Source organism: Poecile atricapillus, chromosome 16, assembly GCF_030490865.1.
Source record: "Poecile atricapillus isolate bPoeAtr1 chromosome 16, bPoeAtr1.hap1, whole genome shotgun sequence".
Classification (NCBI taxonomy): domain Eukaryota; kingdom Metazoa; phylum Chordata; class Aves; order Passeriformes; family Paridae; genus Poecile; species Poecile atricapillus.
Window position 1 is genome coordinate 14,372,728 of NC_081264.1, and position 25,212 is coordinate 14,397,939.

Here is a 25,212-nt window from a genome sequence, read left to right on the forward strand (position 1 = left end):
AGCTCTGAGAATGGAGCGGCAAGTTGTGTTCCGCTTTCATCATAAACAGTGCTCCAGAGCGCTTGGTAACGGGCAAAACGAATCGTGTGTGCGGGATAGTGAGCATTCACGCCTAGTGCTGGCAAGGCACGAGCACTGCCAAAAGGCAAAGGAAGGCATTTAAGCATGCGGCTTGTGGGCAAAGCTTTAAGACTGCCAGAGGGCCGTAGCTGTGGTAAGCCGGCTTGCTCATTTGACATTAGCTGTCACCTGCAAGAACTTCAGCCGCATCTGGTTTATGCTGCTACCTGTTGTTAGGCGACAACAAGGGCACATGTAGCAAATGCTTTTTCTTGTTTCATTTTGCTAGACCACGCTCTTCTGTGGCTCTTTAGTGCTTGCCAAACTGCTATGTGCGTGTTGCTGCTTCCATCTGACAAGGAGCACAGCCTTCTGACAACAGCTTTCAACTTGCCTAAGAAAGAGCTTGGCCATTGAGATATGCTGCAAACCTGTGTGTGCGGAAGGGGCAGGTGCCAGCCTCTGACCAAGGTGTTCTCCCCCTTCAGTTTCTATTTGCCAGATGCATTGGAAATGTTTTCCTCTGGCATTCGCATCAAGAGTCGCAGATTGCTTAACTCAGGAGCTCTGAGAATGGAGCGGCAAGATGTGTTCCGCTTTCATCATAAACAGTGCTCCAGAGCGCTTAGCAACGGGCACAACGAATCGTGTGTGCGGGATAGTGAGCATTCACGCCTAGTGCTGGCAATGCACGAGCACTGCCAAAAGGCAAAGGAAGGCGCTTAGCATGCGGCTTGTGCGCAAAGCTTTCAGACTGCCGGAGGACCGTAGCTGTGGTAAGCCGGCTTGCTCATTTGACGTTAAATGTCACCTGCAAGAACTTCACCCGCATCTGCTTTATGCTGCTACCTGTTGTTAGGCGACAACAAGGGCACATGTAGGAAATGCTTTTTCTTGCCGCGTTTTGCTAGACCGCTCTCTTCTGTGGTTCTTTAGTGCTTGCCAAACTGCTATGTGCTTGCTGCTTCTTCCATCTGAGAAGGAGCACAGCCTTCTGACAGCAGCTTTCAACTTGTCTAAGAAAGAGCTTGGCCATTTAGATGTGCTGCAAATCTGTGTGTGTGTAAGGTGCAGGTGCCAGCTCCTAACAAATGTGTTCTCCGGGTTCATTTTCTCCCTGCCAGACACATTGGAAATGTTTTCCTCTGGCATTCGCATCAAGAGTTGCAGATTGCTTAACTCAAGAGCTCAGAGAATGGAGCGGCAAGATGAGTTCCGCTTTCGTCATAAACAGTGTTCCAAAGCGCTTGGCACCGGGTACAACGAATCGTGTGTGCGGGATAGTGAGCATTCACGCCTAGTGCTGGCAATGCACGAGCACTGCCAAAAGGCAAAGGAAGGCGCTTAGCTTGCGGCTTGTGCGCAAAGCTTTCAGACTGCCAGAAGACCATAGCTGTTGTAAGCCGGCTTGCTCATTTGACGTTAGGTGTCACCTGCAAGAACTTCAGCCTCATCTGGTTTATGCTGCTACCTGTTGTTAGGCGACAACAAGGGCACATGTAGCAAATGCTTTTTCCTGTTTCATTTTGCTATGCCACGCTCTTCTGTGGCTCTTTAGTGCTTGCCAAACTGCTATGTGCGTGCTGTTGCTTCCATCTGAAAAGGAGCACAGCCTTCAGACAGCAGCTTTCAACTTGCCTAAGAAAAAGCTTGGCCATTTAAATGTGATGTAAATCTGTGTGTGTGTAAGGTGCAGGTGCCAGCTCCTGACAAAGGTTTTGTACAGTTTCGGTTTCTCCCTGCCAGACACATTGGAAATGTTTTCCTCTGGCATTCGCATCAAGAGTTGCAGATTGCTTAACTCAGGAGCTCTGAGAATGGAGCGGCAAGTTGTGTTCCGCTTTCATCATAAACAGTGCTCCAGAGCGCTTGGTAACGGGCAAAACGAATCGTGCCTGCGGGATAGTGAGCATTCACGCCTAGTGCTGGCAAGGCACGAGCACTGCCAAAAGGCAAAGGAAGGCGCTTAGCTTGCGGCTTGTGCGCAAAGCTTTAAGACTGCCAGAGGGCCGTAGCTGTGGTAAGCCGGCTTGCTCATTTGACATTAGCTGTCACCTGCAAGAACTTCAGCCGCATCTGGTTTATGCTGCTACCTGTTGTTAGGCGACAACAAGGGCACATGTAGCAAATGCTTTTTCTTGTTTCATTTTGCTAGACCACGCTCTTCTGTGGTTCTTTAGTGCTTGCCAAACTGCTATGTGCGTGTTGCTGCTTCCATCTGACAAGGAGCACAGCCTTCTGACAACAGCTTTCAACTTGCCTAAGAAAGAGCTTGGCCATTGAGATATGCTGCAAACCTGTGTGTGCGGAAGGGGCAGGTGCCAGCCTCTGACCAAGGTGTTCTCCCCCTTCAGTTTCTATTTGCCAGATGCATTGGAAATGTTTTCCTCTGGCATTCGCATCAAGAGTCGCAGATTGCTTAACTCAGGAGCTCTGAGAATGGAGCGGCAAGATGTGTTCCGCTTTCATCATAAACAGTGCTCCAGAGCGCTTAGCAACGGGCACAACGAATCGTGTGTGCGGGATAGTGAGCATTCACGCCTAGTGCTGGCAATGCACGAGCACTGCCAAAAGGCAAAGGAAGGCGCTTAGCATGCGGCTTGTGCGCAAAGCTTTCAGACTGCCGGAGGACCGTAGCTGTGGTAAGCCGGCTTGCTCATTTGACGTTAAATGTCACCTGCAAGAACTTCACCCGCATCTGCTTTATGCTGCTACCTGTTGTTAGGCGACAACAAGGGCACATGTAGGAAATGCTTTTTCTTGCCGCGTTTTGCTAGACCGCTCTCTTCTGTGGTTCTTTAGTGCCTGCCAAACTGCTATGTGCTTGCTGCTTCTTCCATCTGAGAAGGAGCACAGCCTTCTGACAGCAGCTTTCAACTTGTCTAAGAAAGAGCTTGGCCATTTAGATGTGCTGCAAATCTGTGTGTGTGTAAGGTGCAGGTGCCAGCTCCTAACAAATGTGTTCTCCGGGTTCATTTTCTCCCTGCCAGACACATTGGAAATGTTTTCCTCTGGCATTCGCATCAAGAGTTGCAGATTGCTTAACTCAAGAGCTCAGAGAATGGAGCGGCAAGATGAGTTCCGCTTTCGTCATAAACAGTGTTCCAAAGCGCTTGGCACCGGGTACAACGAATCGTGTGTGCGGGATAGTGAGCATTCACGCCTAGTGCTGGCAATGCACGAGCACTGCCAAAAGGCAAAGGAAGGCGCTTAGCTTGCGGCTTGTGCGCAAAGCTTTCAGACTGCCAGAAGACCATAGCTGTTGTAAGCCGGCTTGCTCATTTGACGTTAGGTGTCACCTGCAAGAACTTCAGCCTCATCTGGTTTATGCTGCTACCTGTTGTTAGGCGACAACAAGGGCACATGTAGCAAATGCTTTTTCCTGTTTCATTTTGCTATGCCACGCTCTTCTGTGGCTCTTTAGTGCTTGCCAAACTGCTATGTGCGTGCTGTTGCTTCCATCTGAAAAGGAGCACAGCCTTCAGACAGCAGCTTTCAACTTGCCTAAGAAAAAGCTTGGCCATTTAAATGTGATGTAAATCTGTGTGTGTGTAAGGTGCAGGTGCCAGCTCCTGACAAAGGTTTTGTACAGTTTCGGTTTCTCCCTGCCAGACACATTGGAAATGTTTTCCTCTAGCATTCGCATCAAGAGTTGCAGATTGCTTAACTCAGGAGCTCTGAGAATGGAGCGGCAAGTTGTGTTCCGCTTTCATCATAAACAGTGCTCCAGAGCGCTTGGTAACGGGCAAAACGAATCGTGTGTGCGGGATAGTGAGCATTCACGCCTAGTGCTGGCAAGGCACGAGCACTGCCAAAAGGCAAAGGAAGGCGTTTAAGCATGCGGCTTGTGGGCAAAGCTTTAAGACTGCCAGAGGGCCGTAGCTGTGGTAAGCCGGCTTGCTCATTTGACATTAGCTGTCACCTGCAAGAACTTCAGCCGCATCTGGTTTATGCTGCTACCTGTTGTTAGGCGACAACAAGGGCACATGTAGCAAATGCTTTTTCTTGTTTCATTTTGCTAGACCACGCTCTTCTGTGGCTCTTTAGTGCTTGCCAAACTGCTATGTGCGTGTTGCTGCTTCCATCTGACAAGGAGCACAGCCTTCTGACAACAGCTTTCAACTTGCCTAAGAAAGAGCTTGGCCATTGAGATATGCTGCAAACCTGTGTGTGCGGAAGGGGCAGGTGCCAGCCTCTGACCAAGGTGTTCTCCCCCTTCAGTTTCTATTTGCCAGATGCATTGGAAATGTTTTCCTCTGGCATTCGCATCAAGAGTCGCAGATTGCTTAACTCAGGAGCTCTGAGAATGGAGCGGCAAGATGTGTTCCGCTTTCATCATAAACAGTGCTCCAGAGCGCTTAGCAACGGGCACAACGAATCGTGTGTGCGGGATAGTGAGCATTCACGCCTAGTGCTGGCAATGCACGAGCACTGCCAAAAGGCAAAGGAAGGCGCTTAGCATGCGGCTTGTGCGCAAAGCTTTCAGACTGCCGGAGGACCGTAGCTGTGGTAAGCCGGCTTGCTCATTTGACGTTAGATGTCACCTGCAAGAACTTCACCCGCATCTGCTTTATGCTGCTACCTGTTGTTAGGCGACAACAAGGGCACATGTAGGAAATGCTTTTTCTTGCCGCGTTTTGCTAGACCGCTCTCTTCTGTGGTTCTTTAGTGCTTGCCAAACTGCTATGTGCTTGCTGCTTCTTCCATCTGAGAAGGAGCACAGCCTTCTGACAGCAGCTTTCAACTTGTCTAAGAAAGAGCTTGGCCATTTAGATGTGCTGCAAATCTGTGTGTGTGTAAGGTGCAGGTGCCAGCTCCTAACAAATGTGTTCTCCGGGTTCATTTTCTCCCTGCCAGACACATTGGAAATGTTTTCCTCTGGCATTCGCATCAAGAGTTGCAGATTGCTTAACTCAAGAGCTCAGAGAATGGAGCGGCAAGATGAGTTCCGCTTTCGTCATAAACAGTGTTCCAAAGCGCTTGGCACCGGGTACAACGAATCGTGTGTGCGGGATAGTGAGCATTCACGCCTAGTGCTGGCAATGCACGAGCACTGCCAAAAGGCAAAGGAAGGCGCTTAGCTTGCGGCTTGTGCGCAAAGCTTTCAGACTGCCAGAAGACCATAGCTGTTGTAAGCCGGCTTGCTCATTTGACGTTAGGTGTCACCTGCAAGAACTTCAGCCTCATCTGGTTTATGCTGCTACCTGTTGTTAGGCGACAACAAGGGCACATGTAGCAAATGCTTTTTCCTGTTTCATTTTGCTATGCCACGCTCTTCTGTGGCTCTTTAGTGCTTGCCAAACTGCTATGTGCGTGCTGTTGCTTCCATCTGAAAAGGAGCACAGCCTTCAGACAGCAGCTTTCAACTTGCCTAAGAAAAAGCTTGGCCATTTAAATGTGATGTAAATCTGTGTGTGTGTAAGGTGCAGGTGCCAGCTCCTGACAAAGGTTTTGTACAGTTTCGGTTTCTCCCTGCCAGACACATTGGAAATGTTTTCCTCTAGCATTCGCATCAAGAGTTGCAGATTGCTTAACTCAGGAGCTCTGAGAATGGAGCGGCAAGTTGTGTTCCGCTTTCATCATAAACAGTGCTCCAGAGCGCTTGGTAACGGGCAAAACGAATCGTGTGTGCGGGATAGTGAGCATTCACGCCTAGTGCTGGCAAGGCACGAGCACTGCCAAAAGGCAAAGGAAGGCATTTAAGCATGCGGCTTGTGGGCAAAGCTTTAAGACTGCCAGAGGGCCGTAGCTGTGGTAAGCCGGCTTGCTCATTTGACATTAGCTGTCACCTGCAAGAACTTCAGCCGCATCTGGTTTATGCTGCTACCTGTTGTTAGGCGACAACAAGGGCACATGTAGCAAATGCTTTTTCTTGTTTCATTTTGCTAGACCACGCTCTTCTGTGGCTCTTTAGTGCTTGCCAAACTCCTATGTGCGTGTTGCTGCTTCCATCTGACAAGGAGCACAGCCTTCTGACAACAGCTTTCAACTTGCCTAAGAAAGAGCTTGGCCATTGAGATATGCTGCAAACCTGTGTGTGCGGAAGGGGCAGGTGCCAGCCTCTGACCAAGGTGTTCTCCCCCTTCAGTTTCTATTTGCCAGATGCATTGGAAATGTTTTCCTCTGGCATTCGCATCAAGAGTCGCAGATTGCTTAACTCAGGAGCTCTGAGAATGGAGCGGCAAGATGTGTTCCGCTTTCATCATAAACAGTGCTCCAGAGCGCTTAGCAACGGGCACAACGAATCGTGTGTGCGGGATAGTGAGCATTCACGCCTAGTGCTGGCAATGCACGAGCACTGCCAAAAGGCAAAGGAAGGCGCTTAGCATGCGGCTTGTGCGCAAAGCTTTCAGACTGCCGGAGGACCGTAGCTGTGGTAAGCCGGCTTGCTCATTTGACGTTAAATGTCACCTGCAAGAACTTCACCCGCATCTGCTTTATGCTGCTACCTGTTGTTAGGCGACAACAAGGGCACATGTAGGAAATGCTTTTTCTTGCCGCGTTTTGCTAGACCGCTCTCTTCTGTGGTTCTTTAGTGCTTGCCAAACTGCTATGTGCTTGCTGCTTCTTCCATCTGAGAAGGAGCACAGCCTTCTGACAGCAGCTTTCAACTTGTCTAAGAAAGAGCTTGGCCATTTAGATGTGCTGCAAATCTGTGTGTGTGTAAGGTGCAGGTGCCAGCTCCTAACAAATGTGTTCTCCGGGTTCATTTTCTCCCTGCCAGACACATTGGAAATGTTTTCCTCTGGCATTCGCATCAAGAGTTGCAGATTGCTTAACTCAAGAGCTCAGAGAATGGAGCGGCAAGATGAGTTCCGCTTTCGTCATAAACAGTGTTCCAAAGCGCTTGGCACCGGGTACAACGAATCGTGTGTGCGGGATAGTGAGCATTCACGCCTAGTGCTGGCAATGCACGAGCACTGCCAAAAGGCAAAGGAAGGCGCTTAGCTTGCGGCTTGTGCGCAAAGCTTTCAGACTGCCAGAAGACCATAGCTGTTGTAAGCCGGCTTGCTCATTTGACGTTAGGTGTCACCTGCAAGAACTTCAGCCTCATCTGGTTTATGCTGCTACCTGTTGTTAGGCGACAACAAGGGCACATGTAGCAAATGCTTTTTCCTGTTTCATTTTGCTATGCCACGCTCTTCTGTGGCTCTTTAGTGCTTGCCAAACTGCTATGTGCGTGCTGTTGCTTCCATCTGAAAAGGAGCACAGCCTTCAGACAGCAGCTTTCAACTTGCCTAAGAAAAAGCTTGGCCATTTGAATGTGATGTAAATCTGTGTGTGTGTAAGGTGCAGGTGCCAGCTCCTGACAAAGGTTTTGTACAGTTTCGGTTTCTCCCTGCCAGACACATTGGAAATGTTTTCCTCTGGCATTCGCATCAAGAGTTGCAGATTGCTTAACTCAGGAGCTCTGAGAATGGAGCGGCAAGTTGTGTTCCGCTTTCATCATAAACAGTGCTCCAGAGCGCTTGGTAACGGGCAAAACGAATCGTGTCTGCGGGATAGTGAGCATTCACGCCTAGTGCTGGCAAGGCACGAGCACTGCCAAAAGGCAAAGGAAGGCGTTTAAGCATGCGGCTTGTGGGCAAAGCTTTAAGACTGCCAGAGGGCCGTAGCTGTGGTAAGCCGGCTTGCTCATTTGACATTAGCTGTCACCTGCAAGAACTTCAGCCGCATCTGGTTTATGCTGTTACCTGTTGTTAGGCGACAACAAGGGCACATGTAGCAAATGCTTTTTCTTGTTTCATTTTGCTAGACCACGCTCTTCTGTGGCTCTTTAGTGCTTGCCAAACTGCTATGTGCGTGTTGCTGCTTCCATCTGACAAGGAGCACAGCCTTCTGACAACAGCTTTCAACTTGCCTAAGAAAGAGCTTGGCCATTGAGATATGCTGCAAACCTGTGTGTGCGGAAGGGGCAGGTGCCAGCCTCTGACCAAGGTGTTCTCCCCCTTCAGTTTCTATTTGCCAGATGCATTGGAAATGTTTTCCTCTGGCATTCGCATCAAGAGTCGCAGATTGCTTAACTCAGGAGCTCTGAGAATGGAGCGGCAAGATGTGTTCCGCTTTCATCATAAACAGTGCTCCAGAGCGCTTAGCAACGGGCACAACGAATCGTGTGTGCGGGATAGTGAGCATTCACGCCTAGTGCTGGCAATGCACGAGCACTGCCAAAAGGCAAAGGAAGGCGCTTAGCATGCGGCTTGTGCGCAAAGCTTTCAGACTGCCGGAGGACCGTAGCTGTGGTAAGCCGGCTTGCTCATTTGACGTTAAATGTCACCTGCAAGAACTTCACCCGCATCTGCTTTATGCTGCTACCTGTTGTTAGGCGACAACAAGGGCACATGTAGGAAATGCTTTTTCTTGCCGCGTTTTGCTAGACCGCTCTCTTCTGTGGTTCTTTAGTGCTTGCCAAACTGCTATGTGCTTGCTGCTTCTTCCATCTGAGAAGGAGCACAGCCTTCTGACAGCAGCTTTCAACTTGTCTAAGAAAGAGCTTGGCCATTTAGATGTGCTGCAAATCTGTGTGTGTGTAAGGTGCAGGTGCCAGCTCCTAACAAATGTGTTCTCCGGGTTCATTTTCTCCCTGCCAGACACATTGGAAATGTTTTCCTCTGGCATTCGCATCAAGAGTTGCAGATTGCTTAACTCAAGAGCTCAGAGAATGGAGCGGCAAGATGAGTTCCGCTTTCGTCATAAACAGTGTTCCAAAGCGCTTGGCACCGGGTACAACGAATCGTGTGTGCGGGATAGTGAGCATTCACGCCTAGTGCTGGCAATGCACGAGCACTGCCAAAAGGCAAAGGAAGGCGCTTAGCTTGCGGCTTGTGCGCAAAGCTTTCAGACTGCCAGAAGACCATAGCTGTTGTAAGCCGGCTTGCTCATTTGACGTTAGGTGTCACCTGCAAGAACTTCAGCCTCATCTGGTTTATGCTGCTACCTGTTGTTAGGCGACAACAAGGGCACATGTAGCAAATGCTTTTTCCTGTTTCATTTTGCTATGCCACGCTCTTCTGTGGCTCTTTAGTGCTTGCCAAACTGCTATGTGCGTGCTGTTGCTTCCATCTGAAAAGGAGCACAGCCTTCAGACAGCAGCTTTCAACTTGCCTAAGAAAAAGCTTGGCCATTGGAATGTGATGTAAATCTGTGTGTGTGTAAGGTGCAGGTGCCAGCTCCTGACAAAGGTTTTGTACAGTTTCGGTTTCTCCCTGCCAGACACATTGGAAATGTTTTCCTCTGGCATTCGCATCAAGAGTTGCAGATTGCTTAACTCAGGAGCTCTGAGAATGGAGCGGCAAGTTGTGTTCCGCTTTCATCATAAACAGTGCTCCAGAGCGCTTGGTAACGGGCAAAACGAATCGTGTCTGCGGGATAGTGAGCATTCACGCCTAGTGCTGGCAATGCACGAGCACTGCCAAAAGGCAAAGGAAGGCGCTTAGCTTGCGGCTTGTGCGCAAAGCTTTAAGACTGCCAGAGGGCCGTAGCTGTGGTAAGCCGGCTTGCTCATTTGACGTTAAATGTCACCTGCAAGAACTTCAGCCTCATCTGGTTTATGCTGCTACCTGTTGTTAGGCGACAACAAGGGCACATGTAGCAAATGCTTTTTCTTGTTTCATTTTGCTAGACCACGCTCTTCTGTGGTTCTTTAGTGCTTGCCAAACTCCTATGTGCGTGTTGCTGCTTCCATCTGACAAGGAGCACAGCCTTCTGACAACAGCTTTCAACTTGCCTAAGAAAGAGCTTGGCCATTGAGATATGCTGCAAACCTGTGTGTGCGGAAGGGGCAGGTGCCAGCCTCTGACCAAGGTGTTCTCCCCCTTCAGTTTCTATTTGCCAGATGCATTGGAAATGTTTTCCTCTGGCATTCGCATCAAGAGTCGCAGATTGCTTAACTCAGGAGCTCTGAGAATGGAGCGGCAAGATGTGTTCCGCTTTCATCATAAACAGTGCTCCAGAGCGCTTAGCAACGGGCACAACAAATCGTGTGTGCGGGATAGTGAGCATTCACGCCTAGTGCTGGCAATGCACGAGCACTGCCAAAAGGCAAAGGAAGGCGCTTAGCATGCGGCTTGTGCGCAAAGCTTTCAGACTGCCGGAGGACCGTAGCTGTGGTAAGCCGGCTTGCTCATTTGACGTTAAATGTCACCTGCAAGAACTTCACCCGCATCTGCTTTATGCTGCTACCTGTTGTTAGGCGACAACAAGGGCACATGTAGCAAATGCTTTTTCTTGCCGCGTTTTGCTAGACCGCTCTCTTCTGTGGTTCTTTAGTGCTTGCCAAACTGCTATGTGCTTGCTGCTTCTTCCATCTGAGAAGGAGCACAGCCTTCTGACAGCAGCTTTCAACTTGTCTAAGAAAGAGCTTGGCCATTTAGATGTGCTGCAAATCTGTGTGTGTGTAAGGTGCAGGTGCCAGCTCCTAACAAATGTGTTCTCCGGGTTCATTTTCTCCCTGCCAGACACATTGGAAATGTTTTCCTCTGGCATTCGCATCAAGAGTTGCAGATTGCTTAACTCAAGAGCTCAGAGAATGGAGCGGCAAGATGAGTTCCGCTTTCGTCATAAACAGTGTTCCAAAGCGCTTGGCACCGGGTACAACGAATCGTGTGTGCGGGATAGTGAGCATTCACGCCTAGTGCTGGCAATGCACGAGCACTGCCAAAAGGCAAAGGAAGGCGCTTAGCTTGCGGCTTGTGCGCAAAGCTTTCAGACTGCCAGAAGACCATAGCTGTTGTAAGCCGGCTTGCTCATTTGACGTTAGGTGTCACCTGCAAGAACTTCAGCCTCATCTGGTTTATGCTGCTACCTGTTGTTAGGCGACAACAAGGGCACATGTAGCAAATGCTTTTTCCTGTTTCATTTTGCTATGCCACGCTCTTCTGTGGCTCTTTAGTGCTTGCCAAACTGCTATGTGCGTGCTGTTGCTTCCATCTGAAAAGGAGCACAGCCTTCAGACAGCAGCTTTCAACTTGCCTAAGAAAAAGCTTGGCCATTGGAATGTGATGTAAATCTGTGTGTGTGTAAGGTGCAGGTGCCAGCTCCTGACAAAGGTTTTGTACAGTTTCGGTTTCTCCCTGCCAGACACATTGGAAATGTTTTCCTCTGGCATTCGCATCAAGAGTTGCAGATTGCTTAACTCAGGAGCTCTGAGAATGGAGCGGCAAGTTGTGTTCCGCTTTCATCATAAACAGTGCTCCAGAGCGCTTGGTAACGGGCAAAACGAATCGTGTCTGCGGGATAGTGAGCATTCACGCCTAGTGCTGGCAAAGCACGAGCACTGCCAAAAGGCAAAGGAAGGCGTTTAAGCATGCGGCTTGTGGGCAAAGCTTTAAGACTGCCAGAGGGCCGTAGCTGTGGTAAGCCGGCTTGCTCATTTGACATTAGCTGTCACCTGCAAGAACTTCAGCCGCATCTGGTTTATGCTGCTACCTGTTGTTAGGCGACAACAAGGGCACATGTAGCAAATGCTTTTTCCTGTTTCATTTTGCTATGCCACGCTCTGCTGTGGCTCTTTAGTGCTTGCCAAACTGCTATGTGCGTGCTGTTGCTTCCATCTGAAAAGGAGCACAGCCTTCAGACAGCAGCTTTCAACTTGCCTAAGAATAAGCTTGGCCATTTAAATGTGATGTAAATCTGTGTGTGTGTAAGGTGCAGGTGCCAGCTCCTGACAAAGGTTTTGTACAGTTTCGGTTTCTCCCTGCCAGACACATTGGAAATGTTTTCCTCTGGCATTCGCATCAAGAGTTGCAGATTGCTTAACTCAGGAGCTCTGAGAATGGAGCGGCAAGTTGTGTTCCGCTTTCATCATAAACAGTGCTCCAGAGCGCTTGGTAACGGGCAAAACGAATCGTGTCTGCGGGATAGTGAGCATTCACGCCTAGTGCTGGCAATGCACGAGCACTGCCAAAAGGCAAAGGAAGGCGCTTAGCTTGCGGCTTGTGCGCAAAGCTTTAAGACTGCCAGAGGGCCGTAGCTGTGGTAAGCCGGCTTGCTCATTTGACGTTAAATGTCACCTGCAAGAACTTCAGCCTCATCTGGTTTATGCTGCTACCTGTTGTTAGGCGACAACAAGGGCACATGTAGCAAATGCTTTTTCTTGTTTCATTTTGCTAGACCACGCTCTTCTGTGGTTCTTTAGTGCTTGCCAAACTCCTATGTGCGTGTTGCTGCTTCCATCTGACAAGGAGCACAGCCTTCTGACAACAGCTTTCAACTTGCCTAAGAAAGAGCTTGGCCATTGAGATATGCTGCAAACCTGTGTGTGCGGAAGGGGCAGGTGCCAGCCTCTGACCAAGGTGTTCTCCCCCTTCAGTTTCTATTTGCCAGATGCATTGGAAATGTTTTCCTCTGGCATTCGCATCAAGAGTCGCAGATTGCTTAACTCAGGAGCTCTGAGAATGGAGCGGCAAGATGTGTTCCGCTTTCATCATAAACAGTGCTCCAGAGCGCTTAGCAACGGGCACAACAAATCGTGTGTGCGGGATAGTGAGCATTCACGCCTAGTGCTGGCAATGCACGAGCACTGCCAAAAGGCAAAGGAAGGCGCTTAGCATGCGGCTTGTGCGCAAAGCTTTCAGACTGCCGGAGGACCGTAGCTGTGGTAAGCCGGCTTGCTCATTTGACGTTAAATGTCACCTGCAAGAACTTCACCTGCATCTGCTTTATGCTGCTACCTGTTGTTAGGCGACAACAAGGGCACATGTAGGAAATGCTTTTTCTTGCCGCGTTTTGCTAGACCGCTCTCTTCTGTGGTTCTTTAGTGCTTGCCAAACTGCTATGTGCTTGCTGCTTCTTCCATCTGAGAAGGAGCACAGCCTTCTGACAGCAGCTTTCAACTTGTCTAAGAAAGAGCTTGGCCATTTAGATGTGCTGCAAATCTGTGTGTGTGTAAGGTGCAGGTGCCAGCTCCTAACAAATGTGTTCTCCGGGTTCATTTTCTCCCTGCCAGACACATTGGAAATGTTTTCCTCTGGCATTCGCATCAAGAGTTGCAGATTGCTTAACTCAAGAGCTCAGAGAATGGAGCGGCAAGATGAGTTCCGCTTTCGTCATAAACAGTGTTCCAAAGCGCTTGGCACCGGGTACAACGAATCGTGTGTGCGGGATAGTGAGCATTCACGCCTAGTGCTGGCAATGCACGAGCACTGCCAAAAGGCAAAGGAAGGCGCTTAGCTTGCGGCTTGTGCGCAAAGCTTTCAGACTGCCAGAAGACCATAGCTGTTGTAAGCCGGCTTGCTCATTTGACGTTAGGTGTCACCTGCAAGAACTTCAGCCTCATCTGGTTTATGCTGCTACCTGTTGTTAGGCGACAACAAGGGCACATGTAGCAAATGCTTTTTCCTGTTTCATTTTGCTATGCCACGCTCTTCTGTGGCTCTTTAGTGCTTGCCAAACTGCTATGTGCGTGCTGTTGCTTCCATCTGAAAAGGAGCACAGCCTTCAGACAGCAGCTTTCAACTTGCCTAAGAAAAAGCTTGGCCATTTAAATGTGATGTAAATCTGTGTGTGTGTAAGGTGCAGGTGCCAGCTCCTGACAAAGGTTTTGTACAGTTTCGGTTTCTCCCTGCCAGACACATTGGAAATGTTTTCCTCTAGCATTCGCATCAAGAGTTGCAGATTGCTTAACTCAGGAGCTCTGAGAATGGAGCGGCAAGTTGTGTTCCGCTTTCATCATAAACAGTGCTCCAGAGCGCTTGGTAACGGGCAAAACGAATCGTGTCTGCGGGATAGTGAGCATTCACGCCTAGTGCTGGCAATGCACGAGCACTGCCAAAAGGCAAAGGAAGGCGCTTAGCTTGCGGCTTGTGCGCAAAGCTTTAAGACTGCCAGAGGGCCGTAGCTGTGGTAAGCCGGCTTGCTCATTTGACGTTAAATGTCACCTGCAAGAACTTCAGCCGCATCTGGTTTATGCTGCTACCTGTTGTTAGGCGACAACAAGGGCACATGTAGCAAATGCTTTTTCTTGTTTCATTTTGCTAGACCACGCTCTTCTGTGGTTCTTTAGTGCTTGCCAAACTCCTATGTGCGTGTTGCTGCTTCCATCTGACAAGGAGCACAGCCTTCTGACAACAGCTTTCAACTTGCCTAAGAAAGAGCTTGGCCATTGAGATATGCTGCAAACCTGTGTGTGCGGAAGGGGCAGGTGCCAGCCTCTGACCAAGGTGTTCTCCCCCTTCAGTTTCTATTTGCCAGATGCATTGGAAATGTTTTCCTCTGGCATTCGCATCAAGAGTCGCAGATTGCTTAACTCAGGAGCTCTGAGAATGGAGCGGCAAGATGTGTTCCGCTTTCATCATAAACAGTGCTCCAGAGCGCTTAGCAACGGGCACAACGAATCGTGTGTGCGGGATAGTGAGCATTCACGCCTAGTGCTGGCAATGCACGAGCACTGCCAAAAGGCAAAGGAAGGCGCTTAGCATGCGGCTTGTGCGCAAAGCTTTCAGACTGCCGGAGGACCGTAGCTGTGGTAAGCCGGCTTGCTCATTTGACGTTAAATGTCACCTGCAAGAACTTCACCCGCATCTGCTTTATGCTGCTACCTGTTGTTAGGCGACAACAAGGGCACATGTAGGAAATGCTTTTTCTTGCCGCGTTTTGCTAGACCGCTCTCTTCTGTGGTTCTTTAGTGCTTGCCAAACTGCTATGTGCTTGCTGCTTCTTCCATCTGAGAAGGAGCACAGCCTTCTGACAGCAGCTTTCAACTTGTCTAAGAAAGAGCTTGGCCATTTAGATGTGCTGCAAATCTGTGTGTGTGTAAGGTGCAGGTGCCAGCTCCTAACAAATGTGTTCTCCGGGTTCATTTTCTCCCTGCCAGACACATTGGAAATGTTTTCCTCTGGCATTCGCATCAAGAGTTGCAGATTGCTTAACTCAAGAGCTCAGAGAATGGAGCGGCAAGATGAGTTCCGCTTTCGTCATAAACAGTGTTCCAAAGCGCTTGGCACCGGGTACAACGAATCGTGTGTGCGGGATAGTGAGCATTCACGCCTAGTGCTGGCAATGCACGAGCACTGCCAAAAGGCAAAGGAAGGCGCTTAGCTTGCGGCTTGTGCGCAAAGCTTTCAGACTGCCAGAAGACCATAGCTGTTGTAAGCCGGCTTGCTCATTTGACGTTAGGTGTCACCTGCAAGAACTTCAGCCTCATCTGGTTTATGCTGCTACCTGTTGTTAGGCGACAACAAGGGCACATGTAGCAAATGCTTTTTCCTGTTTCATTTTGCTATGCCACGCTCTTCTGTGGCTCTTTAGTGCTTGCCAAACTGCTATGTGCGTGCTGTTGCTTCCATCTGAAAAGGAGCACAGCCTTCAGACAGCAGCTTTCAACTTGCCTAAGAAAAAGCTTGGCCATTTAAATGTGATGTAAATCTGTGTGTGTGTAAGGTGCAGGTGCCAGCTCCTGACAAAGGTTTTGTACAGTTTCGGTTTCTCCCTGCCAGACACATTGGAAATGTTTTCCTCTAGCATTCGCATCAAGAGTTGCAGATTGCTTAACTCAGGAGCTCTGAGAATGGAGCGGCAAGTTGTGTTCCGCTTTCATCATAAACAGTGCTCCAGAGCGCTTGGTAACGGGCAAAACGAATCGTGTGTGCGGGATAGTGAGCATTCACGCCTAGTGCTGGCAAGGCACGAGCACTGCCAAAAGGCAAAGGAAGGCATTTAAGCATGCGGCTTGTGGGCAAAGCTTTAAGACTGCCAGAGGGCCGTAGCTGTGGTAAGCCGGCTTGCTCATTTGACATTAGCTGTCACCTGCAAGAACTTCAGCCGCATCTGGTTTATGCTGCTACCTGTTGTTAGGCGACAACAAGGGCACATGTAGCAAATGCTTTTTCTTGTTTCATTTTGCTAGACCACGCTCTTCTGTGGCTCTTTAGTGCTTGCCAAACTGCTATGTGCGTGTTGCTGCTTCCATCTGACAAGGAGCACAGCCTTCTGACAACAGCTTTCAACTTGCCTAAGAAAGAGCTTGGCCATTGAGATATGCTGCAAACCTGTGTGTGCGGAAGGGGCAGGTGCCAGCCTCTGACCAAGGTGTTCTCCCCCTTCAGTTTCTATTTGCCAGATGCATTGGAAATGTTTTCCTCTGGCATTCGCATCAAGAGTCGCAGATTGCTTAACTCAGGAGCTCTGAGAATGGAGCGGCAAGATGTGTTCCGCTTTCATCATAAACAGTGCTCCAGAGCGCTTAGCAACGGGCACAACGAATCGTGTGTGCGGGATAGTGAGCATTCACGCCTAGTGCTGGCAATGCACGAGCACTGCCAAAAGGCAAAGGAAGGCGCTTAGCATGCGGCTTGTGCGCAAAGCTTTCAGACTGCCGGAGGACCGTAGCTGTGGTAAGCCGGCTTGCTCATTTGACGTTAAATGTCACCTGCAAGAACTTCACCCGCATCTGCTTTATGCTGCTACCTGTTGTTAGGCGACAACAAGGGCACATGTAGGAAATGCTTTTTCTTGCCGCGTTTTGCTAGACCGCTCTCTTCTGTGGTTCTTTAGTGCTTGCCAAACTGCTATGTGCTTGCTGCTTCTTCCATCTGAGAAGGAGCACAGCCTTCTGACAGCAGCTTTCAACTTGTCTAAGAAAGAGCTTGGCCATTTAGATGTGCTGCAAATCTGTGTGTGTGTAAGGTGCAGGTGCCAGCTCCTAACAAATGTGTTCTCCGGGTTCATTTTCTCCCTGCCAGACACATTGGAAATGTTTTCCTCTGGCATTCGCATCAAGAGTTGCAGATTGCTTAACTCAAGAGCTCAGAGAATGGAGCGGCAAGATGAGTTCCGCTTTCGTCATAAACAGTGTTCCAAAGCGCTTGGCACCGGGTACAACGAATCGTGTGTGCGGGATAGTGAGCATTCACGCCTAGTGCTGGCAATGCACGAGCACTGCCAAAAGGCAAAGGAAGGCGCTTAGCTTGCGGCTTGTGCGCAAAGCTTTCAGACTGCCAGAAGACCATAGCTGTTGTAAGCCGGCTTGCTCATTTGACGTTAGGTGTCACCTGCAAGAACTTCAGCCTCATCTGGTTTATGCTGCTACCTGTTGTTAGGCGACAACAAGGGCACATGTAGCAAATGCTTTTTCCTGTTTCATTTTGCTATGCCACGCTCTTCTGTGGCTCTTTAGTGCTTGCCAAACTGCTATGTGCGTGCTGTTGCTTCCATCTGAAAAGGAGCACAGCCTTCAGACAGCAGCTTTCAACTTGCCTAAGAAAAAGCTTGGCCATTTAAATGTGATGTAAATCTGTGTGTGTGTAAGGTGCAGGTGCCAGCTCCTGACAAAGGTTTTGTACAGTTTCGGTTTCTCCCTGCCAGACACATTGGAAATGTTTTCCTCTAGCATTCGCATCAAGAGTTGCAGATTGCTTAACTCAGGAGCTCTGAGAATGGAGCGGCAAGTTGTGTTCCGCTTTCATCATAAACAGTGCTCCAGAGCGCTTGGTAACGGGCAAAACGAATCGTGTGTGCGGGATAGTGAGCATTCACGCCTAGTGCTGGCAAGGCACGAGCACTGCCAAAAGGCAAAGGAAGGCATTTAAGCATGCGGCTTGTGGGCAAAGCTTTAAGACTGCCAGAGGGCCGTAGCTGTGGTAAGCCGGCTTGCTCATTTGACATTAGCTGTCACCTGCAAGAACTTCAGCCGCATCTGGTTTATGCTGCTACCTGTTGTTAGGCGACAACAAGGGCACATGTAGCAAATGCTTTTTCTTGTTTCATTTTGCTAGACCACGCTCTTCTGTGGCTCTTTAGTGCTTGCCAAACTCCTATGTGCGTGTTGCTGCTTCCATCTGACAAGGAGCACAGCCTTCTGACAACAGCTTTCAACTTGCCTAAGAAAGAGCTTGGCCATTGAGATATGCTGCAAACCTGTGTGTGCGGAAGGGGCAGGTGCCAGCCTCTGACCAAGGTGTTCTCCCCCTTCAGTTTCTATTTGCCAGATGCATTGGAAATGTTTTCCTCTGGCATTCGCATCAAGAGTCGCAGATTGCTTAACTCAGGAGCTCTGAGAATGGAGCGGCAAGATGTGTTCCGCTTTCATCATAAACAGTGCTCCAGAGCGCTTAGCAACGGGCACAACGAATCGTGTGTGCGGGATAGTGAGCATTCACGCCTAGTGCTGGCAATGCACGAGCACTGCCAAAAGGCAAAGGAAGGCGCTTAGCATGCGGCTTGTGCGCAAAGCTTTCAGACTGCCGGAGGACCGTAGCTGTGGTAAGCCGGCTTGCTCATTTGACGTTAAATGTCACCTGCAAGAACTTCACCCGCATCTGCTTTATGCTGCTACCTGTTGTTAGGCGACAACAAGGGCACATGTAGGAAATGCTTTTTCTTGCCGCGTTTTGCTAGACCGCTCTCTTCTGTGGTTCTTTAGTGCTTGCCAAACTGCTATGTGCTTGCTGCTTCTTCCATCTGAGAAGGAGCACAGCCTTCTGACAGCAGCTTTCAACTTGTCTAAGAAAGAGCTTGGCCATTTAGATGTGCTGCAAATCTGTGTGTGTGTAAGGTGCAGGTGCCAGCTCCTAACAAATGTGTTCTCCGGGTTCATTTTCTCCCTGCCAGACACATTGGAAATGTTTTCCTCTGGCATTCGCATCAAGAGTTGCAGATTGCTTAACTCAAGAGCTCAGAGAATGGAGCGGCAAGATGAGTTCCGCTTTCGTCATAAACAGTGTTCCAAAGCGCTTGGCACCGGGTACAACGAATCGTGTGTGCGGGATAGTGAGCATTCACGCCTAGTGCTGGCAATGCACGAGCACTGCCAAAAGGCAAAGGAAGGCGCTTAGCTTGCGGCTTGTGCGCAAAGCTTTCAGACTGCCAGAAGACCATAGCTGTTGTAAGCCGGCTTGCTCATTTGACGTTAGGTGTCACCTGCAAGAACTTCAGCCTCATCTGGTTTATGCTGCTACCTGTTGTTAGGCGACAACAAGGGCACATGTAGCAAATGCTTTTTCCTGTTTCATTTTGCTATGCCACGCTCTTCTGTGGCTCTTTAGTGCTTGCCAAACTGCTATGTGCGTGCTGTTGCTTCCATCTGAAAAGGAGCACAGCCTTCAGACAGCAGCTTTCAACTTGCCTAAGAAAAAGCTTGGCCATTGGAATGTGATGTAAATCTGTGTGTGTGTAAGGTGCAGGTGCCAGCTCCTGACAAAGGTTTTGTACAGTTTCGGTTTCTCCCTGCCAGACACATTGGAAATGTTTTCCTCTGGCATTCGCATCAAGAGTTGCAGATTGCTTAACTCAGGAGCTCTGAGAATGGAGCGGCAAGTTGTGTTCCGCTTTCATCATAAACAGTGCTCCAGAGCGCTTGGTAACGGGCAAAACGAATCGTGTCTGCGGGATAGTGAGCATTCACGCCTAGTGCTGGCAAGGCACGAGCACTGCCAAAAGGCAAAGGAAGGCGTTTAAGCATGCGGCTTGTGGGCAAAGCTTTAAGACTGCCAGAGGGCCGTAGCTGTGGTAAGCCGGCTTGCTCATTTGACATTAGCTGTCACCTGCAAGAACTTCAGCCGCATCTGGTTTATGCTGCTACCTGTTGTTAGGCGACAACAAGGGCACATGTAGCAAATGCTTTTTCCTGTTTCATTTTGCTATGCCACGCTCTGCTGTGGCTCTTTAGTGCTTGCCAAACTGCTATGTGCGTGCTGTTGCTTCCATCTGAAAAGGAGCACAGCCTTCAGACAGCAGCTTTCAACTTGCCTAAGAATAAGCTTGGCCATTTAAATGTGATGTAAATCTGTGTGTGTGTAAGGTGCAGGTGCCAGCTCCTGACAAAGGTTTTGTACAGTTTCGGTTTCTCCCTGCCAGACACATTGGAAATGTTTTCCTCTGGCATTCGCATCAAGAGTTGCAGATTGCTTAACTCAGGAGCTCTGAGAATGGAGCGGCAAGTTGTGTTCCGCTTTCATCATAAACAGTGCTCCAGAGCGCTTAGCAACGGGCAAAACGAATCGTGTCTGCGGGATAGTGAGCATTCACGCCTAGTGCTGGCAATGCACGAGCACTGCCAAAAGGCAAAGGAAGGCGCTTAGCTTGCGGCTTGTGCGCAAAGCTTTAAGACTGCCAGAGGGCCGTAGCTGTGGTAAGCCGGCTTGCTCATTTGACGTTAAATGTCACCTGCAAGAACTTCAGCCTCATCTGGTTTATGCTGCTACCTGTTGTTAGGCGACAACAAGGGCACATGTAGCAAATGCTTTTTCTTGTTTCATTTTGCTAGACCACGCTCTTCTGTGGTTCTTTAGTGCTTGCCAAACTCCTATGTGCGTGTTGCTGCTTCCATCTGACAAGGAGCACAGCCTTCTGACAACAGCTTTCAACTTGCCTAAGAAAGAGCTTGGCCATTGAGATATGCTGCAAACCTGTGTGTGCGGAAGGGGCAGGTGCCAGCCTCTGACCAAGGTGTTCTCCCCCTTCAGTTTCTATTTGCCAGATGCATTGGAAATGTTTTCCTCTGGCATTCGCATCAAGAGTCGCAGATTGCTTAACTCAGGAGCTCTGAGAATGGAGCGGCAAGATGTGTTCCGCTTTCATCATAAACAGTGCTCCAGAGCGCTTAGCAACGGGCACAACAAATCGTGTGTGCGGGATAGTGAGCATTCACGCCTAGTGCTGGCAATGCACGAGCACTGCCAAAAGGCAAAGGAAGGCGCTTAGCATGCGGCTTGTGCGCAAAGCTTTCAGACTGCCGGAGGACCGTAGCTGTGGTAAGCCGGCTTGCTCATTTGACGTTAAATGTCACCTGCAAGAACTTCACCTGCATCTGCTTTATGCTGCTACCTGTTGTTAGGCGACAACAAGGGCACATGTAGGAAATGCTTTTTCTTGCCGCGTTTTGCTAGACCGCTCTCTTCTGTGGTTCTTTAGTGCTTGCCAAACTGCTATGTGCTTGCTGCTTCTTCCATCTGAGAAGGAGCACAGCCTTCTGACAGCAGCTTTCAACTTGTCTAAGAAAGAGCTTGGCCATTTAGATGTGCTGCAAATCTGTGTGTGTGTAAGGTGCAGGTGCCAGCTCCTAACAAATGTGTTCTCCGGGTTCATTTTCTCCCTGCCAGACACATTGGAAATGTTTTCCTCTGGCATTCGCATCAAGAGTTGCAGATTGCTTAACTCAAGAGCTCAGAGAATGGAGCGGCAAGATGAGTTCCGCTTTCGTCATAAACAGTGTTCCAAAGCGCTTGGCACCGGGTACAACGAATCGTGTGTGCGGGATAGTGAGCATTCACGCCTAGTGCTGGCAATGCACGAGCACTGCCAAAAGGCAAAGGAAGGCGCTTAGCTTGCGGCTTGTGCGCAAAGCTTTCAGACTGCCAGAAGACCATAGCTGTTGTAAGCCGGCTTGCTCATTTGACGTTAGGTGTCACCTGCAAGAACTTCAGCCTCATCTGGTTTATGCTGCTACCTGTTGTTAGGCGACAACAAGGGCACATGTAGCAAATGCTTTTTCCTGTTTCATTTTGCTATGCCACGCTCTTCTGTGGCTCTTTAGTGCTTGCCAAACTGCTATGTGCGTGCTGTTGCTTCCATCTGAAAAGGAGCACAGCCTTCAGACAGCAGCTTTCAACTTGCCTAAGAAAAAGCTTGGCCATTTAAATGTGATGTAAATCTGTGTGTGTGTAAGGTGCAGGTGCCAGCTCCTGACAAAGGTTTTGTACAGTTTCGGTTTCTCCCTGCCAGACACATTGGAAATGTTTTCCTCTAGCATTCGCATCAAGAGTTGCAGATTGCTTAACTCAGGAGCTCTGAGAATGGAGCGGCAAGTTGTGTTCCGCTTTCATCATAAACAGTGCTCCAGAGCGCTTGGTAACGGGCAAAACGAATCGTGTGTGCGGGATAGTGAGCATTCACGCCTAGTGCTGGCAAGGCACGAGCACTGCCAAAAGGCAAAGGAAGGCATTTAAGCATGCGGCTTGTGGGCAAAGCTTTAAGACTGCCAGAGGGCCGTAGCTGTGGTAAGCCGGCTTGCTCATTTGACATTAGCTGTCACCTGCAAGAACTTCAGCCGCATCTGGTTTATGCTGCTACCTGTTGTTAGGCGACAACAAGGGCACATGTAGCAAATGCTTTTTCTTGTTTCATTTTGCTAGACCACGCTCTTCTGTGGCTCTTTAGTGCTTGCCAAACTGCTATGTGCGTGTTGCTGCTTCCATCTGACAAGGAGCACAGCCTTCTGACAACAGCTTTCAACTTGCCTAAGAAAGAGCTTGGCCATTGAGATATGCTGCAAACCTGTGTGTGCGGAAGGGGCAGGTGCCAGCCTCTGACCAAGGTGTTCTCCCCCTTCAGTTTCTATTTGCCAGATGCATTGGAAATGTTTTCCTCTGGCATTCGCATCAAGAGTCGCAGATTGCTTAACTCAGGAGCTCTGAGAATGGAGCGGCAAGATGTGTTCCGCTTTCATCATAAACAGTGCTCCAGAGCGCTTAGCAACGGGCACAACGAATCGTGTGTGCGGGATAGTGAGCATTCACGCCTAGTGCTGGCAATGCACGAGCACTGCCAAAAGGCAAAGGAAGGCGCTTAGCATGCGGCTTGTGCGCAAAGCTTTCAGACTGCCGGAGGACCGTAGCTGTGGTAAGCCGGCTTGCTCATTTGACGTTAAATGTCACCTGCAAGAACTTCACCCGCATCTGCTTTATGCTGCTACCTGTTGTTAGGCGACAACAAGGGCACATGTAGGAAATGCTTTTTCTTGCCGCGTTTTGCTAGACCGCTCTCTTCTGTGGTTCTTTAGTGCTTGCCAAACTGCTATGTGCTTGCTGCTTCTTCCATCTGAGAAGGAGCACAGCCTTCTGACAGCAGCTTTCAACTTGTCTAAGAAAGAGCTTGGCCATTTAGATGTGCTGCAAATCTGTGTGTGTGTAAGGTGCAGGTGCCAGCTCCTAACAAATGTGTTCTCCGGGTTCATTTTCTCCCTGCCAGACACATTGGAAATGTTTTCCTCTGGCATTCGCATCAAGAGTTGCAGATTGCTTAACTCAAGAGCTCAGAGAATGGAGCGGCAAGATGAGTTCCGCTTTCGTCATAAACAGTGTTCCAAAGCGCTTGGCACCGGGTACAACGAATCGTGTGTGCGGGATAGTGAGCATTCACGCCTAGTGCTGGCAATGCACGAGCACTGCCAAAAGGCAAAGGAAGGCGCTTAGCTTGCGGCTTGTGCGCAAAGCTTTCAGACTGCCAGAAGACCATAGCTGTTGTAAGCCGGCTTGCTCATTTGACGTTAGGTGTCACCTGCAAGAACTTCAGCCTCATCTGGTTTATGCTGCTACCTGTTGTTAGGCGACAACAAGGGCACATGTAGCAAATGCTTTTTCCTGTTTCATTTTGCTATGCCACGCTCTTCTGTGGCTCTTTAGTGCTTGCCAAACTGCTATGTGCGTGCTGTTGCTTCCATCTGAAAAGGAGCACAGCCTTCAGACAGCAGCTTTCAACTTGCCTAAGAAAAAGCTTGGCCATTTAAATGTGATGTAAATCTGTGTGTGTGTAAGGTGCAGGTGCCAGCTCCTGACAAAGGTTTTGTACAGTTTCGGTTTCTCCCTGCCAGACACATTGGAAATGTTTTCCTCTAGCATTCGCATCAAGAGTTGCAGATTGCTTAACTCAGGAGCTCTGAGAATGGAGCGGCAAGTTGTGTTCCGCTTTCATCATAAACAGTGCTCCAGAGCGCTTGGTAACGGGCAAAACGAATCGTGTGTGCGGGATAGTGAGCATTCACGCCTAGTGCTGGCAAGGCACGAGCACTGCCAAAAGGCAAAGGAAGGCATTTAAGCATGCGGCTTGTGGGCAAAGCTTTAAGACTGCCAGAGGGCCGTAGCTGTGGTAAGCCGGCTTGCTCATTTGACATTAGCTGTCACCTGCAAGAACTTCAGCCGCATCTGGTTTATGCTGCTACCTGTTGTTAGGCGACAACAAGGGCACATGTAGCAAATGCTTTTTCTTGTTTCATTTTGCTAGACCACGCTCTTCTGTGGCTCTTTAGTGCTTGCCAAACTCCTATGTGCGTGTTGCTGCTTCCATCTGACAAGGAGCACAGCCTTCTGACAACAGCTTTCAACTTGCCTAAGAAAGAGCTTGGCCATTGAGATATGCTGCAAACCTGTGTGTGCGGAAGGGGCAGGTGCCAGCCTCTGACCAAGGTGTTCTCCCCCTTCAGTTTCTATTTGCCAGATGCATTGGAAATGTTTTCCTCTGGCATTCGCATCAAGAGTCGCAGATTGCTTAACTCAGGAGCTCTGAGAATGGAGCGGCAAGATGTGTTCCGCTTTCATCATAAACAGTGCTCCAGAGCGCTTAGCAACGGGCACAACGAATCGTGTGTGCGGGATAGTGAGCATTCACGCCTAGTGCTGGCAATGCACGAGCACTGCCAAAAGGCAAAGGAAGGCGCTTAGCATGCGGCTTGTGCGCAAAGCTTTCAGACTGCCGGAGGACCGTAGCTGTGGTAAGCCGGCTTGCTCATTTGACGTTAAATGTCACCTGCAAGAACTTCACCCGCATCTGCTTTATGCTGCTACCTGTTGTTAGGCGACAACAAGGGCACATGTAGGAAATGCTTTTTCTTGCCGCGTTTTGCTAGACCGCTCTCTTCTGTGGTTCTTTAGTGCTTGCCAAACTGCTATGTGCTTGCTGCTTCTTCCATCTGAGAAGGAGCACAGCCTTCTGACAGCAGCTTTCAACTTGTCTAAGAAAGAGCTTGGCCATTTAGATGTGCTGCAAATCTGTGTGTGTGTAAGGTGCAGGTGCCAGCTCCTAACAAATGTGTTCTCCGGGTTCATTTTCTCCCTGCCAGACACATTGGAAATGTTTTCCTCTGGCATTCGCATCAAGAGTTGCAGATTGCTTAACTCAAGAGCTCAGAGAATGGAGCGGCAAGATGAGTTCCGCTTTCGTCATAAACAGTGTTCCAAAGCGCTTGGCACCGGGTACAACGAATCGTGTGTGCGGGATAGTGAGCATTCACGCCTAGTGCTGGCAATGCACGAGCACTGCCAAAAGGCAAAGGAAGGCGCTTAGCTTGCGGCTTGTGCGCAAAGCTTTCAGACTGCCAGAAGACCATAGCTGTTGTAAGCCGGCTTGCTCATTTGACGTTAGGTGTCACCTGCAAGAACTTCAGCCTCATCTGGTTTATGCTGCTACCTGTTGTTAGGCGACAACAAGGGCACATGTAGCAAA